The sequence below is a fragment of the Halichoerus grypus genome, chromosome 13 (genome assembly GCF_964656455.1).
Source record: "Halichoerus grypus chromosome 13, mHalGry1.hap1.1, whole genome shotgun sequence".
NCBI lineage: Eukaryota > Metazoa > Chordata > Mammalia > Carnivora > Phocidae > Halichoerus > Halichoerus grypus.
The window spans coordinates 30177403-30199141 of record NC_135724.1 but is presented as its reverse complement, the minus strand read 5'-3'; the positions used below and the strand labels follow the sequence as shown (position 1 = coordinate 30199141).

Sequence of the window (21739 nt, the reverse complement as noted above, 5' to 3'; positions counted from 1 at the left end):
AATATGATTTTATAGAAAGATCTTAGTCAATTTTGTAGGTGAAAATAATAGCATTGGTTTTATTGCATTGTTTATAAAGTTGAACATTTTATTTCATGGGTATTTGTGTGGGGAATGTGTGGTGTGTGTGTGTGTGTGGTGTGCGTGAGAGAGAGAGTTATTTCATCATGACTTTTACTCCCTTGTCTATTTATTGTAAGTAGGCTTTCATCGCTATTAACAATTGTTATTTTTATGGTCCTCATAAAACTTCTAATAATGATAAATGTAGTTTGGAAATTAATGAATTATAACGAGGACTTCTTTATACCAAAATTCATTTATCATAGGAATAAAATTGGAATCTTATGACCCTTTTAAAACACATTTTGAAATAGGTTTAAGTCACTAGGCATGAGCTTTAGAGGCTGATCACTTTCTTCTAAGAACTGGTTTGATTTTCCAACCCCAAATCTATCTGTTGCTCTTCATCACTTTATAACACAGAACCTTCCATGTGGTAGGAGCTACTGAAATTCAGACATAAACTTCCAGAAGAAAATGCTTGTTTTTTGTTTATGTTTTTTTTTTTTTTTTTTGTGACAGCAGATGATACATTTCATTATATTAGGGAGGAAGAATTGTTCTTTAAATGCATGGACATATTTAATAAACAATTTTATCTTGGAAGTCTTTAACTTGCTCATTCATTTCCCTTCTTCCCACAGGCCAGGAGTAAGAGCATCATTCCCCAGACATATAATCTCGCTCTTCCATTACCTTCTTCCTTTTCCCCCATTGTCCTTCATGAGTTATAGGGTTTTTTCTTTCTTTCTTTCTTTCTTTTTTTTTTTTTGCTAATCCTTAAGTGTAATAATCTTACTTCCATCTGTTTTTCCTATATCACTCACAGCTTACTAAAAACTGTTCTTTCTTCAAGCAAGAGAGAGGAGGGTTCTGTCCTTAAAGTACCATGTATATTTTTATTTTAATAGCATATAATATGTACAGTTGGGAAACAGGAATCTTATTCCAGAATGACCTGAAATCATTCATTATAATGCAGCAAAAGTTACATACATAAAATAAATAATATATAATAATATATATAAAATACAGAAAATGATACATATGAAATATATTTTATAAATATATGTAATATGTATATTAAATGATTTCATATTAAAAGAGCTTATGCTTAGCCTCATGGATACAATCCCTGATGGATACAACCTAACAGCATTGTTGCGATCTAAATACCTCATTGTAAGAGTTAAAAAAAGTTGTCACTTGTCAGTGAAATAATGTCTCTGGGAGCAAGTACAAATGGTTGGTGTACAAATCTAAATGAGATCCCTCTGTCTTGGGGTAACACAAATCAGCCTTGGTTTTAGCCAGAATGGAGAATGTGATAATCCGGGAGGTATGAATAGAAAGATCCCACAACTTAATCACTTCTTAAAAATGTACACCGTCATTGGAAATATCGGGGCAGATACACAGATGAAGATGTAATCATATTCATGAAGAAATACTTAAGTACACATAAGAAAAAGATACCCTCATGATCCATGTACTCTGGAGGAGAACTCACCTGCAGGTGGCTCAGTCCAGGAATCCATGTGATAGTTACTTTGCTCACAGGTTGCTCAAGTAACTCCTTGGAAGCCAGTTTTCCCCATAAGTTGGGTCCAAGGCCAGATTCCGTGGAGGCTTTTGAGGAGGTGCCTGGGTCTGATGCAAGCAGGGGGAGAGCCGGCCCCTACAGTTGCTGCCCGCAGTTGCTGGTCATGGGCAGTCAGCACAGCTGTCGGGGTTTCCCTACGTGCGAAATGAGGCTGCTCTCGGCCCTCAGATTGATTTTCTCCATCTCCCTGCCCCTACTCCGTTCTTGATTGCCCCTTCCTCTTTTCTGTGCTCAGGGTCCCCCTTGTTTGACTGTACTTGCTCACCCTAATCTCGTTCAATCTAGTCAACCTGACCAGTCCTCTGGCTATTTCCTATTCCTGGAAATCTGGCTGCTCACCTCCAGCATCACATCTACTGGCCAAATGTCTCAACTTTCCCCTCGGAATGTCTCCGGAGTCTAATTATCTCCACAGACCCCACTCTCATCTAAGCTACCACTGTCTCTCTCCTGGTTTGTTTCAAAGAACCTCTGAAATGGTCGCTCTGTCTCCTCCCTGCTCGTGGGACAATCTGAAAGCTCCCTACCTTCCTGACCTCACTGCCTGTCACCCCCACTCTTCTACTCCAGTCGCAGTGGCCTCCTCAGTATTCCACACACTTGCCAACAAACTCCTGTATTAGGGTCTTTGTAGTCTGTGTTTTCTCTGCCTGGAAGGTTTTCCCTAGAAAAACCAAATGACCAGGGGCAGCTGGCTGGCTCAGTTGAAACCTCACGACCATTTCTTCATATTCCTTCGTATTCATATTAGCAGGGATTCCATCTCTGGCCTTCTTGTATAAAACAATAACCTATCTGTATTTCCCTTCCTTGCATCATCTTTTATCATAATATATCTCATCTTTTTTAAAGATTTATTTGAGAGAGAGAAAGAGAGCATGAGCGGGGTAAGGGGCAGAAGGAGAAAGAATATTCAGGCAGACTCCCACTGAGCGTGGGGCCCCATGTAGGGCTCTATCATGAACCAGGAGACCAGGACCTGAGCAGAAACCAGGAGTTGGATGCTTAACCAACTGAGCCACCCACGCACCCCAATATATCTTGTCTTTGAACAGAGCGTATATATGTGTTGTTTGTCTATTCTTCTAGAATGCAGTCTCCATGAGGGCGAAGATTTTTGTCTTTTTAACATTTCTACTATTTAATCTCCCAGTGCTTAAAACAGTGCCTGGCACAGGATAGCCCCATAATAACTAAGTGGTGAATGAAGGAAGGTATGAATGAATAAATGAATGTATAGTCTTATTACCTCTTTCTTACTTCATTGTATTGGAAATAATACCTCGGGCCCCTCAAACATTTAAAGACTGAGGAAATTTCAGTCTTACTCTCAGTATAGTTTTCCAGAAAGAAAAATAAATATACAACGCAGTTTGCTATGTCCAAAGTCACCAGACACCTAATAGATGAAAGGAGTATTTCTGGGATGGTATATGTATTTACTCATACCCCATCTCATCCTGCTCATTGAGGCAACTTAGAAAGGATGAGAATGAAGTTACTAGTGAAGGAAATGAGACAAATGGAAACCAAGATCAGGAAAGGATGAAGTTAGTTCATATAACTGCAAGCAGGTGTTATTCATCCAGCTTTGATTGTCCCAGTTTAAAAGGAAAGAGGGAATATCCATCAGCTCAAGATTTGTGGTATCTATGAAGACAAACAGTAGCAGGCCTGTGATTTGCTAGCTTTCCATACTTGTCCTTACTAAAGCCTTTTACATTATAAATTCTTGCATCGTTTCCTGTTTTCCCGGACAACTGGTATGCTCTGTGATGCCTACTAAGCTAACTATTTTATCCCCATTGCCAGGTACACAGTTTAGTTTTAATAAATTTTGAGAACAAAGGAATAAATGAGTGAATGAATGAAGGTTGAATTAAGAGGATAAAGACATTTTAGGGGGGCAGCTGGTGGCTCAGTCAGTAAATCGTTTGCCTTCGGCTCAGCCCATGATCCCAGGGTTCTGGGATCGAGTCCCGCATCGGGCTCCTTGCTCGATGGGGAGCCTGCTTCTCCCTCTCCTCCCGGCTCATGCTCTCTCTCACTATCTCTGTCTCTCTCTAATATAAATAATACATTTTAAAAAATTAAAAAATAAAATAAAAAGGCATTTTAGGGCCTGTGCTGAGACGAGGTGCTTCATGAAGCTGGATCAAGTGACTCAGGACAGGTCAGCTCCAGGTTTGGGTGAATGGTGGGCATATTGAGAAGTTGCAAAGATAGAAATATATTGAATAAACCTCAAATAATTAAATGACTTTCTGCTCTGTAATGCAAGTCTGGCCAGTTCAAGGGAAGCTCTGGATTTAAAAGTTGGTATTTTGATGTGGCAGATCTTAATGAAGGAGTTAAAGTTAATGAGCACTGTTCTGATTTTTGGAATTCTTGGGCACACTAACGTGTTTCAGTCACTGAGCGCTCTCTACCCCCAGGAACAGTGGCCTTGGGCTTAGGATGGGTGTCTGACTTTTTTCCTCTGCCTAGCTTGAATTTTCATCACCTTCACTTATTATTAATTTACTGAGAAGCTACCTTTCGCAAGCATTTTCTAGATATTTGAGATAAGGTGAAAGATCCATACCCTGCCCTCACGTAGCTCAAGTTCATAGAGCAGTGCACAAATAAAGTTGGATATTTGAAACCTTCCTGTAGCCTATGGCATAATTCCTTGGGAAACTCAGCGTCCATCTAGCCAGATGCCAGTCTACAAAGCTGACTGTTAAGTTTCGACTTCAAGCTGCTCACTCAAACCAGAGCCTCTCTTGCCTCAGGGCTGTCCTGTCACGTCAGACTCCCCAGGACTCACCCTGAGAACCAGCCCCTGGTCAGGTGTCTTATCATTCGGAGGATCCTTTTGGCATTCCAAGCGCTGTCCTACTCTAGATCATTCCCCTGCCTCCCTGACCTCTCTCTGTGGCTGCAGTAGACAGTCTGATTTTTTGTACTTGAAGAACAGGATGAATTCAGCAGAACTGAGCCCTGATATCCCTCAAGAATATAACCCTGCAAAATTATTTCAGCTCTCTAATCCACAGTCTGTAAATAGGAGTCATATGCCTTTTTCTGAAGGTTTCTGTGACAGTCAAAGAAGATGAGATATTATTTTATCACAGTGCCTGTCGTAGGGGCTCCTGTTTTCTTTCTCAGCTCCTGTGAACAGAAGTATGGCTGGTAAACAATGCCTGGAGGAAGGAAGTAGAAGCCTAGGAAAATTGAAAGAGTCCATTGAATTCTTAAATTGAAATGATTCCTCTGGAGAGTACCCTTAAGTAAGTTATTGAAAGCAGTAATTTATTAGTAATATTTGGGACACAGTGACCTTGGGAAATGTAGTGTAGTTTTCATAATCACTCTGGTTTATTGTATTCATTTTACACTTCAAGATAAGTGACCTATATGTTACCCAGAAAAAAATTTGCAATAACTAAGAATCACCATGACTATTAATTGTTTTTAATTCAAATCTATCAAGCTGCTGTAGCACCATGTAAAATATTTAGCAATTAAACATAAAATTACAGAAAAAAGCTTTTCCAGAAAAAAAAGATAATTTTCTAATTTTTCTTTGAATAATGCCAGCCTGTGTGTGTGTGTGTGTGTGTGTGCACGTGTGTGTGTGTGTGTATGTGTTTGAATAGCACTGAAGTTTGGGGTGTCATTGTACTCTTTAACTGTTGATTTGCATTTGAAGTCCTCCGATGAGTGTAGTCTAAAGTGCCAATTTAGTTATATTTTTATTCAGTCAATCCCCCCACACTTGCTCACACTTGCTGTTCCTGAGGCTATGAACCTTTATTAAGGTTATAAAATGCTTCGACCTTCATAAAAGGCACAGTGACTTCCCTTGAGGTCCAAAGCATTAATGATGAGGTGAAATGCAAAATCATTATCTGAGGGCAGCATCTCTCCTACCACAGAAGCTATTCAAATCATCCGATTGAAAGGCAAACCTACCCAAAAGCTAATAAAGAATTCTCCCTGGCAGTTGAAATATTGGACAAATTGCTTTTCAACCTATGATAGGATGTTAACTGGGTGACAGCCAAATGATGCTGCTGGTTCAGTATATTCCGCCTCTGTAAGCTGGGTAATTGATGGTCTTTGGGTTCAGAGGTCAAAAGTTGTTGGTGAGTTTGCACTGAGAAACTTCAGTGTGGAAATGGGCCAGTGGTGAGTGTTTGTTACTTGCCATTGTTTTAGCACCAAGGCCTCTAAGAGGAGAGCCATGCTTCATTCAGGGTTAGTGTCACATTTGCATTGAAGTGTTCATGAAAACTTGTAAGTGCATCGGTGAAAAATTGAATGCTGACAGCATGAGAAAATGTCACTTATATGAAAACCAGTAAAGACAGGGTCTTCCCTTCTTCCTTTCTCAGACAGAGAGCTGTGTGCACCTGTGTATGTAATACCCATAGATGATGCTGGTGACAAGTAAGTGTCTCTAGTAAAACCAGTCTGTTCATTTCATCCTAGATTTAAAGGTTATATTAAAAATAGCCTCGAGTGTTTGAGACTAGAAGGTCCATGTTGACCAGTATTTACTCTACCTTTGTATATTGAAACTTACTCATTTTTTGCATGATGAAAAGAAAGAGTTCTCCATAAATACATTAAAATCCAAATTCTGTGTAGTCCTATATTTATTATGAAGTGGGTGTTCTTGGGCTTCTATTATGTAACATATAATTTGGTATATGATATCAGAGACAAAGAGTGTTCTGGTTAAAAGGGATCTAAAAAATCATCTAGTTCATGGGTTCCCATCTAGTTTCTGAGTCCACAGAGGATCACCAGTCTACAATGGTAGAAATGTAGGTTGATAATCATGTTCAGTATTTCATAAAAGTTGCTGGAAATCATACATTTACTAGTTGATGTAGGGTTCAACTTTATTTGCTTTTGACTGGCTTGATACCAACTCAGGGCGTAAGTAATACTATTATGTATGTTCTCACTGCTACTCAGAAGCTTTGGTTAGCAGTAAAGTAATTTGTGAGAAGTACATAAAATCTGGGTTTTCTGTTCAGGCTAGCCAACTAAACTTAACCTTAATCACTATGTAGTTCTTGACACTGTTGAAGCATTTTCTCATATAAATTAGGCATGAAAGCATAAGAAACAGTACTGGCATTTGCTTTGATAGCATATACACTAAAATTGGAATGATACAAAGAATGGTGTGTCCCCTGAGCAAGGATGGCATGCAAATTCATGAAGCATTCCATAATTTTAAAAGGAAAGGCTATTCTAACACACAATTTTTGTACTGGAATTTGCTAACTTGTAATACGGAATTTTCCTTTTGGCCAATAATCAGTATTCCTCTCTAAGTCACTTGGACATGGCTCGTTTCTAAGAAATTGAAACTCTAATCATTGTGACAGCTACCTTGAAAAAATAATTGTACAGAAATTAACTTATCTTCATTTGGTTTTAATTTTTAAATGTTTGTGAAAGGAGAGGGGATGGGGAAGAGGAGTGGGTGGTTGCTTTTGTAAGTATAAAATAAATGAACATGTACTGGATACCAAAACACAAGCAAACACTAGCATGGGAATGAGAATCAGGAGATCTGGTTTCTGGCAATGACTCGGTCAACATCTATGGCAGTTTTAAAACATTGCTTTATTTATCTTAGTTATTAATTTCTAGTCATACCAAATAATCTCTAAGCCTCTTCCAGTGATGCACTTCAGTGATGAAGCCACATTTTTTTGTTGTTGAATGTACTTCATATTCTCAAGAAAGATATTTAGGAGATTTTGATCCTGGAGTTATTTATACTGGGACTTTAGGCATATTGAATGTAGGAGGTCTGCTTCCCAAAGACTCAGCAATCTAGTTTCCTCACTTTTTAAGGGCATGAGTAAGAGACTTCTAATAAAGGAGGATTTTAAAGTAAATTTACCTTAAGCCTAGTTAGACTATGGTACCCTATGAAGATTCAAGAAGTGAATTAAGTAAAGGCTGAGAAACATTTGGGTAATGCCTTCTGGTTACACCCAACAGGGAGTGTTTGGACTCTGGTTTCTTGGGGAAAAGAGAAGTCATGAGAGTAGCTTAAAGAACTAGTGGTGCTTAAACCCATCTCGCTCAATATTTCCTGCAATATAATAGAGAAAAACAGAGATCAGCAGAACTACATGTGAAACAACACACTCAACATTCTTGGAGAAAGAGTGTGGCTTAACTTAAAAATAACTGTAACCAAAGCGAAGAAGAAGGAAAAAGAGAGAAAAATAAAACCAAGTCCCAGCAAATGATCTCTTATGTTCCCACAATGCCACAAGATTTTGAGGTCAAGCAAGAAGTGTAAAAAAAAAAAAAAAAAAAGTACAAGGAAGAAACAAGAACAGAGCTAATGAGCAGAGTAAAGTTAAGCCAAAAACATTGCCAGGAAGAATCCATCTACTCTGAGTAAGCAAAACGGGTAAAGGGGGTTGAAAGGTACAAGCTTCCAGTTATAGAATGAGTGAGTCACGGGGATGTAATGTACAGCATGGTGAGTATAATCAGTAATGCTGTATTGCATATTTCAAAGTTGCTAAGAGAAGAAATCTTACAGGCTCTCATCACAAGGAAAACATTTCTCTGCAGTGATGGATGTTAACAGGACTTGTAGTGGTGATTATTTCATAATGTATACAAATATTGACTCATGTTGTACACTTGAAACTAATATAATGTATGTCAGTCATACCTCAGTAATAATAAAAAAAAAATACAAGGGGAGGCAAAAAGGGAGTCACTTTAGAAAAAGAAATTGAATGAATGAATGTATGAACAGATTTTTATGTCCAGCTAAGGTGTTTGTCAAACTTTACGACTTAAAAAAAACTACAAAACAGTTTTTTTTTTTAAACATATAGTGTATTATTAATTTCAGGGGTAGACTTTAGTGATTCATCACTTGCATGTAACACCCAGTGCTTATCACATCATGTGCCCTCCTTCATGCCCATCACCCAGTTACCCCCTTCCCCACCCACCTCCCCTCCAGCAACCCTGTTTGTTTCCTACAGTTAAGAGTCTCTAAACAGTTTTAAAGATTTTATTTATTTGACAGAGAGAGACACAGCGAGAGAGGGAACACAAGCAGGGGTAGTGGGAGAGGGAGAAGCAGGCTTCCCAAGGAGCAGGGAGCCTGATGTGGGGCTTGATCCCAGGACCTGGGACCATGACCTGAGCCGAAGGCAGACGCTTAACGACTGAGCCACCCAGGCACCCCTCTAAACATTTTTGAACTCAAACAACTTAGAACATTCAGTATGTATGAGCTCTCCATGAAGAATTTATTAGATTAGCTTTATTCAATTAATAGATGAATGGGAAAACTTCACCAAACACTGATGATGGGTTTTTTAATGCATGTAACTGTGGACCTAAGACACAAACCCAGGTATGGGTGAGGGTGGAAGATGAACACATGGATATTGTATTTTGAGGCAAAGCAGAAATAAAGCAACTAAATATGAGTGGAGACGACAGAGGGGAAGTGGAAGGTAGAATAAGCTCATTGGTTGATGTATAGGGAATAGGTAGGATTTCAAGGGTACTGTTAAAATGTAACAAACCAGAAAATAAAGTTCTACTAGGCTCCAAACTGAATTTTTACTTGAAACTCTTTCCCAAAGAAAATATAGAACAGGGGGCATTATAGAGGATATAAAGCCAAAGGTGACAAGTAGAATGAAAATATAATTCCTCCTAGTTATCATTTTTTAAAGATTGTATTTATTTATTTGAGAGAGAGGAGCAGGAAGCCTGATGCAGGGCTTGATCCCAGGACCCCGAGATCATGACCTGAGCCAAAGTCAGACACTTAACCAACTGAGCCACTCAGGTACCCCCCTAGTTATCATTTTTTTAAAAGATTTTATTTTAATTATTTGAGAGAGAGAGAGCGTGAGAGACAGAGAGCACAAAAGAAGGTAGAGTCAGAGGGAGAAGCAGACTCCCCACTGAGCAGGGAGCCGGATGTGGGACTCGGTCCCGGGACTCTGGGATCATGACCTGAGCCGAAGGCAGTCGCTTAACCGACTGAGCCACCCAGGCGCCCACCTAGTTATCATTTTTAATTAAAGAGCAAATAATGCCATTTTGTAAAGAACTAAATGTAGCAAGTATAACCTGATATACATAATTATAAAATTATTGTGACAAAAACTGAGACCAACAGAATCGAGACATTCAAGTTAAAGGACACACATCAGTCATATCAATAAATATGAATGAAGTTAACTTGTTAAAACAATGTGATTTTCACTTTGGTTTACATAGCTATGCCCAGCCATATGCTGTATACAAGGGGAAAAATTAAAGTGATTCAGAAAAGCAAGCAAACAAAACAGACAAAGGTATACTGGGCCCACAGAAACAGTAAGAAAGAAGGGATGTGAACTTGGTATCAGATAAAAGAGTATTTAAGCCAAAGAGCAATAAAATTGATGAGAGAGATGTTTTAGTGCTAAATGCCATGATTCAAAATGATAAGAAACTAAAAATATGAATTAACAAAAGAATTCAGCAACCATATTTATGTAGTAAAAACTCTAGAATATAGAAATGGCATAAGTATAGAAGTTTTTATAGACTGAATTATGAATTATAATTCATAATTATAGAAATACAACAATCTCAGATCCAGACAGATCAAGTGGACAAACCAAAAATTAATTAAAGAGCCAGCATACCTGAACAACTTAATAAAATAGATCTTACCATTATACACCAAATTTTAGGCTTTGATAATAGAAAATACACTTCCTTTCCAGGTGCTTATGGAACATTTACAAAGTTTTCCATACACCAGCTCACAAGGAAAACATCAAGATGTCCTATAATGCAGAAGTACTACAAAATATACTCTCCACTTAAAATGCAATAGAACTAGAAATTATTAACAAATCAAAAAATTAAGAGGCCCTTCCACCAAGAATTAAAAAAAAAGAATTTTTCTATTGGACAACTCTTAGGTGAAACAGAGACATACAGATTGAAACTACAGAATTCAGTCAAATAATAGAAATACTACATATAAGAAACTCCGGGATATGGTGTAAGCAGTGGTCAAAGAAAAATTCATAATACAAACACTTCCACCAGTAGAAATTAAAAAAAAAAAAATGAAAACAAATACTCAGCTCAAGAAACTAGAAAAAGGACAAGCCAAAAAAAGCCCAGGAAAAGAAATAATATAAAAAAGCAGAAGTTCAGGTAGATTAGAGGAAAACAGTAGATTTGGGTGTGTGCAAGTATGTGTGTGTGCACGCGTATTTTTGCAAGTTTCCTTGGGATTGGATGTGGGGGTGTTTCAGTGAGAAACCGTGTATTCTTTTGGACTTCAGGAAATTTTATGAAAAACACAGATAGCATTAGGATATAAAACATTTATATGTACTTTTAAATACACTTCTTTATTGTTTGAACTGAAATGGCCACACAGCAGTTCAGACCTACCCTAAACGGCACTTAGAATAAAGGTGATACCACAAGCAAACTGCTGATTCAGCAGGTATATTGCGCGCGCGCGCGCGCGCGCCCACACACACACACACACACACACACACACACACACACGGAGATTTTTTTTCTGTAATTCATTATTTTACAACTTGAAATTGGGAATGTATGAGATTTTCATTACGTAAACTCTGATTGCTTGTACCGAAATGGCAAGAGGGGACTAATCCTTTACAGACCCCAAGCAGGGTTGTTTCGTTCATCTCTGTAACCGATAATAGGAATAAGGGAATCTATAATGTGGAGTATCTGTACCAGCCAGTGTGGTGACACGAGAAAAACAATGGACATTACTCTTGAGTGAATGAGAGGTATAATCAATGCCGTGTTTCTTCAGTTATGTTTGGGTTTTAGAATTATATTCTTCCAGCTTTCTTAATGCCCAGCATTACCACAGTTCTTTCGGTGGGGGGAAGCTCTTCAATAGGTTGAGTCTGAAACGCTGCCTCACTCCCCGTTTTCCATGAAGCACTCCTGTGAAATGCCTTATTATCAAAAACAATTGCATCTTAGCCGAGCACGTGTTTTGATTGGATGAGCTGGAGACAGGATGTCTTATTTCATAGAATATGTCTACAACGTGAGGCTGAGAACAGTTGTTCTGAGGGTTGAGATTTTATCTTACACACGAGGGCCTCACATATTCCAGGCTTTCAGAATATCTATTGAACGACTATGTCAAAGAGTGAACAATTGTTCATTTTTAACAATTTCTATGCAGATACAGTATTCTCTTCTTTAGACACATTACAGGTTGTCAGTTCCTTTTGTTGTTGATATCTCCCTAAAATTTCAGCCCCCAAGAACAAAAGAATATGGTAGTTCTACAAGACTAGGCCTAAATTATATTTCCCTGGTCAGAAAAATAGTTTAATTACTTTATAAACTTTTCTCATTTAAAACAAATTTATCCTGTGTCTTTGATGATTACCATAAATTGCAGCCATGCTTCTTCTAATATATTCTATTACTATTTGGTTTCTCAGAAGATTTAAAGGGTGCCAATTTCCTGTAAAATTTATCAGACAATAGTCAGCAGTGCTGTTTAGAGCAAACTTATAAAAACACAACGTACAGAAGATTTATCACATTGCTTGCATTTTAGCATGTTTCTAAGACCAGTAACCTAGTTTCTTCTTGCCTGCTTTTGACAAGAGTAAGCTTAATATTAAATATTAACTCTCCTCCCTGTAAAAAGGCATAGATATTATTTATTCAGGATACATTTGTTATAAAATTATTTAGAGATTTTCATACTCTACTGCAATGCCTGTATAAGGATAATTCCTCCTTATTTGATTTGATTGTCTTTCCCCGTAAATTTTATTTAGTAGCCTTGTCACCTACCCCTGCCTACACACACACACACACACATACACAGAAACACTCCTTCAACATATATATCCTTTTGGTTCTGAATCTTGATGAATATACCTGCTAACAGATCTACTTTCACTATTTGGCTGTCTGAGGAAGTTGACTACATAGGACCACTTCTTTCATTTATATTCTTTCTATCTCACCATACCCCATCCTTCTCACAGAATACTTTATTGATAAAAATCTGGAATTTTCTTCAGAGGGAGGGAAGCCCAGACTATGGGCTTTGGCCCAGCCCAGGGACCTCATTGAAGTGATCCTTCTCCTGATGTGTGCAGCTCCCTGATCCTCTCACTAAGGTGAGAAGGGCAAGACGAGCCACAGCCAACTTTTTGGATTAAGCCAGTATCATTGAGTAGAACCCTAAAATCCTACCTGATCTGCAAACGTAGATTGCAGATCTAAATCATTAAATTTTTTAGGGGTTCTGAGGGAGCAGCTCTAGGTTGCCTGAAGGTGTCTAAGTCTGGTTCCTTCAGAAGATGGCACCTCTCTGAGCAAAAGACGACGTGGAAAAGAGAAGCATAAAATCTCATCTGTTGAGCTCTCATTCCATATCCACCACTAAGTTGTTTATTTTACTTTCTTAGATTACTTAAAGTCATTAAATTCACACCCTAGTCTTTGGTAGGTAGACATTGTCATGAGGACATTCAAGATCACACAGCCCCTAAGTGTCAGAACTGCAGCTAACATGCATCCCCCCACCCCCCCGCATGAAGAAGCATCCCCCTCAGAGCCCCCACAGCTGCTCTGCCAGCCAAGGTGACAGAGATCCTGGACTCACATCAAAACTGAGGACTGGCCTTATATTTTAAGTCTCTGTAGATATTTATATTATATTCTTCTTAAAAATTACGTTCTTTTAAATACCTAATGGAAACAGGTCTCTAATAAAATCCATGTTCTTCTTCTTTCAAAAGTATGGAGTTGGGCTGGGACTCAGCTGTCTTACTGGGTACCCCATACCTTTGCAGAGGCATTGCCATGTAACTGAATTCTCTCCTGGCCCCCCAAAATTTGGATGTCTTGCTGTATATACTCTTTTCTTCCTACTGGCTGAGATGAGCAGAGCACCACTGCTCATGAAGTCATTTGTTGAAGACAGCGGAGCCACTGTCCCTCTGGGTCTCTGAATCATGGCATGTGGGTAGCTGGCTGCCCATTGCCTAAAACACCCATCCTGGACTGTTACATGAGTAAGAGATCTTTTTATTTCCTAAACCAGTGAATTAATGTTGGGTGTCTTGTGGCAGCAGAATAGCTTTGTCTATCCTAACCAAGGAGCACTCTGTTTGTATGTTTTTTATTAGTTTACGAACCATGAGATCATGAACCAAGGGCCAGATGCTCAACCAACTGAGCCACCCGAGTGCCCCATCTCTCATAGGCATTTCTAACTTCCTACAACTAAGACATGGTTATTTTTATGGAATAATTATTGCAGAAAGTTGTCATTTCAAACTTAGTATTTTTTCTTTCTTCACATAACAGCTTAATCCAGTGTCTCAACAATACACTTAAATTTGTTTTCATGATCTTAGAACAGGTGGGCACATATTAAGAAATGTCAAACTCCATCAGCCCTGCTGAATACAGGTATTCCACATGGTGATTTTCAGTATAGTAGGAGAAAAAAAAAAATCTGTCAAAATAGCAAGACAGTAATATGTATTTTCAGTCTTCATCTCTCACCTTATCCCAACTACAAATGTTTTCTCTTTGTTTATATATCTACTTTTACCATTCATGTCCCTGGAATTCTCAGCTGTGTGATGTAAGTTATGGAGACATCCTTTGGATTCTATCACATTTTAAATCAAAACCCATTACACTTGAGGAAAAAAATACAAAATCTTTAACTTGGTCCACAGTGGACATGGTCAGGCCCATGCCTTCGTAACTTCAAGTTACGAGAATGATGTATGTCTTCATCATTCTCAACATACAGTAGGCTTGCTTTTTTGTTGTCGTTGTTGTTTGTTCTGGGGTTTTTTGGTCAGTTTTTTCTTTTCAACACTGAAGCACTTTCCTACTTTAAAGCCTTCTCCCTTACTGTTCCCTTTTCAGGAATACCTTTTCCCTACTTTTTTCTACATTTCAAGTTAAAGGACATTCTTTGAAAAAGGCTTTCCCTAACCTTCAAATATGGTGCCCTGTTATAACTGAACACTTAACAGTATATTAATTTACTTTTGTATCTAACTGTTGGTTTAATAGTCATGGATTCGCTGGAGTGAATACATATTATTTTGTCTCCTCAGCATTCCTCTGCACAGAAATACCTTTCTGGAAACTTCTTCCCCATTCCATCTATGTTATCTTTCCTAGAAAGGTCTTTTATGTAATTGTAAGCCCATCCCAACAATTGTCTAGTAAAGAGATGGACACCTAATTCCATCTGAGCACCTTCTTCTAGTCAAGTTGATTGGAAGAGGGGCCAATCAGAGTTCCTCCCTAGGATTCTTCAAATTGTAGTAATCATAATCAGCCTTTTCTTGAGCAGCACTTGGTGCTCTTGACAGCCTTGTCTCCACAATTCGGAGAACTCCTAGATGTCCACCATGGGAGAGAATGAACCTGACTTGAGAAAGAATCAGAGATGAGAAAAGGAGGGAGAGTACCAGCAGTATTTGGATGCGTGGCTCTGGTTGTTCCAGAAGCCAGGTGACAACATTGATCCTCTTAGAGATAGACTGACTTTATGAGCTACTTCATTCTCTTCAGTGCTTTTACTGAAGTTAGTTTGTGTTAAATTGCTGTTCCTGGAAGTTAAGTTGGCTGACTACTAGTATGTCCTATGTCCACAAAGTCACCCTTTTTGGCCAGGATGCCCAATCCTCCATTTTTTCAGAACAAACATCTTTGTGTGATTTTGCAAAGGAGGCTCTATCTACTGAGAGTATATTAAGCTACAAAGGAACCACATACTAATAATCCTATTCTTTGATTTCTTTATTTTTCTCTAGACTGTGAATGTTTGTGTGAAGGTTTTTTGTTTTGTTTTAAAATCTGGAAAGTGTCCAAACTGTAAAACTTAACTTGAATATAGGATTTAATACTTGTTTTAAAACCAACCACTCTAGACTTTAAAAATTCTCCTCCTTTCTGTCCTCCCAAAATGTAAATTTTTGTTTGAAAATAGGGTAAAAAATTTTCTTCTTTATAAAGTATCTTTTGCCCATTTTTAGCATTTACTACTTCCTCAGTTCTGCCACCTTAGGTACAAGTGGAGAGGAACCCAGCTATTTGGGCACATTTGCCTGAGAATAGCCTGCTAATGAAGGATCCAGGTATCCAACTGAGCAATGTAGAAATGTAGGCTCCCCCTGGTCTCTCAAAATTCCCACCCTGGGACTAGGATCTTGCCACCTCACCATATGCTTAGAGTATTTCAGGGAGTAAAGTCAAATTGGAACCATGTTTCCTGCTGTTTCACCATGATTGTTTGTACAACAGATGCAGGCAATCCATCAATGCCAGGAGAAACTAAGAGGAAACTGCTCTCATGACCATAGACACCAAAACACAGTCTTAAATCCTTGCTTAAAAAACAACAAAGACCATTATTTTGATCTTTGGGGAAAATATCATTAATATTAATATCATTAATCCATTTGGAAGTAGATTAAACATAAGCCTTATGGAAATAAAAGTTGGATAATTGGATGGGAGAAATAGTAGTAATAATGACATTAATAACATGTAACTAATCCTTTATTGTTTACAAACCTCTTCTTAAGCCATTAACACATTTAATGTGTTCATCTCACCAGAAGTCACATTTTAGAGATGAGGGAAATGAAATTTAGTTAGAGAATGTGATTGAATAAGTATTGCTAGATAATATACAGGGCATCTAGTTAAATTTGAATTTGAGCTAAAAAATTTTTTTTCAGTTTAAGTACATTTCAAATAGTGCATGCTCATCTAAAATTCACATTTAAGTTGGTGTCCTGAATTCTTTTTTGCTAAATCTGGGAACCCTAGATAAAACTAAGGTTACAAAGTTAGTAATGGGCAAAGCAAGAGATCCTTAACAACCACTGGAGAAGGTGATGTTTGACTTGAACTTTGAAAAGATTGTAGCATACACTATTATGGATTTATTGTCAGGACATTGCAGGAAACATGATTTCTTCACATTCCAGATTTCCAGGTGTGAAACTAGTTTGAAGTTATCCACCAATTCTGGTGAGACTCTTTAAAATACATGCAGTATATTGACCCAGGGAGAGCTAAGAATTAACCAGGCAGATTTCTTCACTGGCTACCTACCACAACCACTAATGACTAAGGGTTAAAACCTTCTTTGAGTGCAATTTATGCTCTGGGATATTTATAAAGAACAAGTCCATCATTAGAAATAATGACCAATGGATTTCAGGTCTCAGCTTGGACCCTGTGAGAAAATAGATCAAAAAAAGGACTTTTTCATGGGTAGAAGAGAAGGAGGATCATTTAGCCTTTTGAACTCTTTGGGAATTAGTATGGGAAGTAAGTCAATGAAGCTACAGTAGAAGACTTTGGTAGGCTTCTTTTGGTTCAATCTCCAGACCAGATCCTTATACATCGTACTAAGACCTATGTATTTTTTCACTAATGTCAGTTTTAAGACTGCTAAAGCTATATATGAGTCCAAAGATAAAAAGGTAAGAAGCCTATATAAAAACAGAAATTTTATCAAAAATTTAAGTTCTTAAAGAGCAATCATAGAGAAATTCTCAAAGGAAACATACAGCATTTCTTTCTAGATGTGAAGTAATGAGTTCTGTAACTTGCTTTATAACTACTATCAAGCTAGACAGAATTAGTCAGTGGTGGCTGGTTGTGTTACTTGACTGTAAGATACATATCACAGGCCTGGGCTTAAGCAGTTTCCTCTTTTCAGTGGGCATATTCACAGAACACCAAAGTAAGTGCCCAAAGGGAAGTCAGGACCATTGATAATCCTGAGGAATGGGACCTTTTCCTTCAGGTGGCAGAGCTGAAAACAGAGTACACCCTCTAAGGAGGGAATCAATTGAATGATATTTAATAAACTATCATCACTTTATCATGTTTTAGATGCATCTACTATTTCAGACATTCACACATAAATTTGAGTATTTCTAGAATAAACTAACTTGCAAGTAACATTCCTGGTGCATACTTAGAGTGCCGTGAGAAATGATGACATAGGCCTCTGTGGCCTGTGTGGAATGAATGATACCAGGGAGAACTCATCAAGCCCCGATCTGTGTGAGATTAAACTAAGTGACAAACATTAAGCAGCTTAACACTTGACCACAGCTGCAACGCTGAAAAGCATTAATCTCCAGAATGCTTTCCCAGGGCAGTGCTAAAATTTATATAAAACATAGACATATCAGAAAAGGATGAAATCACTTACACCTAAGGATATTAATTCCTATATGTCATCGATGGCAAAAGGGCAGATCAAACTGCAGGTGGAAAGTAACGCAGATTTAATTAAGAGAGATATAGACATCACTGCTAAGGAAGATCTTTGGGAGAAGCTCCACTGAAGCCCAAACTTCATGGATTCTGAAGCAACGTTTCCATCTTACTGGGACAGAGAGATCAATAAATAGTGGTCATTTTTGGAGTCAAGCTGCTGTTTATTCTCCATAAATTATTCCCCGTAAGTATTGCACTGTCAGAGAATGAATAACACATACTACCTCCTGCTTAAAACTCCTTCCTTTTGGGATGGAGCTTACTTCCCATTTGAGATGTAAGTTCCTTAACCTTTTTAAGCATCCCTTTTTTTTTTTTTTTGACCAGATATGACAGAAAAGAAAGGTCTAATGGGATTTTTACGACAGGTGCATGTATAGCGCAAGGGAGCAGGTTACAAATAAATTTTATCATAGGTTCTCTAGTCTTCATCCCCCAAAAAAGGTACAAAACAAGACGTTTCTGACTTTTGCTGGAATGGTTTCACTGCCAAAGGCCCTGGACACTGTGATTATTTGCCCCTAATCACAAGAGAGCAATGCCAGCTTCACTTAGAGAAGTGAGGTGTCTGACCTTGACACAGAGGATTGAATGCAAGGTAGAAAATAGATCAATCTAGTCTGGGCACCAAACGTGATGTGGAGTAAAAGTTCTTGTAAAACACTTTTAGCAGTTTCTGTTATTTGATTCCTCTAATATTTGACTCATTTCAATTGCAAAACAAAATTCACGCCACTCCTGAGGAGGAAGGGGTCTCTAATTTTGGCAGACTAAACAATATCCTCTGACTAAATGAAGAATAATGGCATTGCCTACTTTCTACCCTGAAGCCCAGTTGGCAGACGGCAAATCAAGGAAAACATGAACTCTGCAGAAAGGGTTTGGAGGTCCTTCTTCTCTTACCTCTTTATGAAATAAGATGAGGAAGGAGAAAGGAGGTGTCATTAAACTGTGGGCCAAGGAAACATACATATAGGCATCAATCCCCAGTGTGCAATGGCTACTGAGCCCACAGCTCCTCTGAACATGTTGTGTATCTCCCAAAGCAGGAAGGACTAAAAAGGAGCCAGAGATACCATTGTCTAGGGTGGAAAGTTTCTGTGAAGCAGAAAATTTGTGTGAAGAAAAAAGAAAGGACCTTACTGGAAATTTTTAGAACAAAGGGGTGAGGTGTATCTATCCTTTGCCCAAATTCACTGAAACAGCTACTGCTTTACCAGGCAGGTAAAAGGAACCATCCATATAGCTCAGGACCTTGCATCTTGGGTATTGATGTCTCTGGGAAGATTAAAAGATTGCCAGTGTCTCCACTTTCCAACAAGGGTTTTTCAATGAGGTTTATGTAGATATAGAAATATTCATTGTCAGAAGCGAATGGCAAGTGGTTCCATGGATTCTGGTCATGTCTGCTCATTCTGTAGGGCATATTCACCAGAGGTGTACCTCTATCAGGGGTTGACAAGCCAAACTGGAGAAACTTTTCTGTGAAGAGAAGAACCAAAAAGAAAAGTCTGACCCAGTAACACAACCATAGTCTTTAGAGGGAGTATATACCTCTTGGATTTAAACTGAGGCTCATAATACAGGTCAAGAGAAAGGACTGTGAGAAAACATCTAAAAAAATGTTTTTGGTAAGACCTAAGTCTGATACTATTGAGTAAGGTGGCCCTTCAGCTGCAAACTTCTGATAGACTATCACAGAAAAAGAAAGAGTAAAATTTTCCTGCTCTTGACCACGGAATATCAATCAGATTTGGCCCATTGGAGGCTCCATGGCATCTCTTCTTTGAGTCTCATTTCCATCTATAAAATAGGAATGATATTACCAGCATGTTATGTGATAAAGGGTAACATGCATTCGGTGTTAGTTGATAGATGGTGTCAGGAATGGAAAGAATATTGGAGATTACCTATTCAATAAATGAAAAAGAAAGAAGGAAAGTAATAATGAAAACGAGGAACTTTTCTAAGATCCTAAATATTATTTTAACAATCCATCTGTAGATTTCAGTTTTATTTACTTGTCCAGAATTTCTCAAATATGCTAGATAACTTTTATCTACGATTTACTTTACAATATTCTGGCATGGGCAGTGAGATATTATGTATATGCTAAGTAGTTAAACTTCAGCTTTAGGAGCAATTGTCCTCACTGAGAATCCACACGCAGGAATGATAGCTAGCATTATGTGAAAAAGTCTGTATTCTAGAAGCAGCTACTACAAGGTATCTTGATCGACATCTCCTATTCAAGTTAGATTGGTGAATGACAGAAACATTTTTATTGGTGAAATTAGTTATTTTGAAATTTGCTTAGGAAATGATAAAATTGATGCTTATTGGTGAAATTAGAAGGTACTTAAGACATATGGATTGATGAAAAAAATCAGAATCACTTCTCATCTTTGCAAAAACAGTGTACACATCTAGGAGATCACTAGTCTTTAGTTTAGGGATAGCACCTAAGACCAGTTAGTCCTGGCAATGGTTTAAGACAATAGATGGGGTTGTATGATGATGATGACAATAAGCAACAGAATTTTACCTCTGCAGGGATATATATGTGTCTTGAATGGAGCTTTCAGGTGAGGTGGTGGTCAGAACATTGAGAAAGACAGCAGGGACTACAAGCTTACAGAGACTTACAGGTGGAGTGAATGGTTCTGCCGGCTTACAAATAATAGTGTTTTTATTTTTTAAATAAACATTGTTTATGAGTCAAAATTTGATCTGTGATTGCTTTTCAGTGTAAATGCTGATTGCAAGGTTTTGAAGGGAGCATCACAGAGTCTCCAGTATTTCAGTGGCTTCTGTTGTCTCCAAAAGAACCTTAGAGTGGGGGCGCCTGGGCGGCACAATTGGCTGGGCGTCCAACTCTTGGTTTTGGCTCAGGTCATGATCTCATGGTTGTGATCTCAGAGTCATGAGATCAAGCCCCGTGTGTTCTCTCCCTCTGTCTCCCTAAAATAAATAAATAAATATTTCTTTAAAAAATGGCTTCAAAAGAATGGAAGAGTTAGCACAGATTGGCTTGAGTCAGTTCCCTTGCTTAAGAATTACAGCTTTTCGTGGGTGTGTGAAGCACTGTAGCTGACCAAGAGGAGAGAGATGTGGAGGAAGGGATTGCGTTTTGCTGCTATTTAATTCAGAATTTGAAGGCGGTCTCCCAAGGTGTATGCAGAGCTCACACTGAAAAACGTCCTCTGTTTTCAACAAATAATCATAGTTGAAGATGGGAAATCTAAGGGAAATGACTAAGGAGAAAGAGATGTTATTAAGTGAGGATATGGATTTGAGGAGATAACACTAACACTTTTGGGAAGCACTTTCGAGAAGTTCCTCTTTGGGGGAGGAATATCGACACCTGGGAAAGTGGCATTAAATAAATAATGCTGCCAGAAACGCATCAGGAGCTTAGATGCACTCTGAGCACAGACTCACAGACCTGAATTAATGAGGACATCTTGTATTAAATCATTTGACAAGCTGGATGCTATTTGTCATTGAAATGTAACTTAATATACATTTTATATGCTATAAAATGCTCACCTTCAGATTGAGAGTATTATCCTGTGAATATATATGTGCATGTGGATGTGTATATTTTTCTCAGCCTAATTCTCTATGGAGATGCGTACTGTCAGGACGCACCCTTAGATGTTGAGCCGGGGGTGGGGGGAAGAGGGAACCCCTTACAGGGTTCCTGCA

The 21739-nt window shown here is 38.3% G+C and overlaps 1 protein-coding gene and 1 non-coding gene across 6 annotated transcripts in view; both read left to right on the top strand.

The window, feature by feature from the left end:
* The window catches only part of LOC118536237 (uncharacterized), a 568523-nt gene that overhangs the window by 431947 nt on the left and 114837 nt on the right, over positions 1–21739 (top strand). The gene's annotated exons all lie outside the window — the stretch shown is intronic.
* LOC118529676 (U6 spliceosomal RNA) lies at positions 6801–6900 on the top strand. Its single transcript, XR_004914237.1, has one exon. It is a non-coding gene; the product is annotated as a U6 spliceosomal RNA (small nuclear RNA).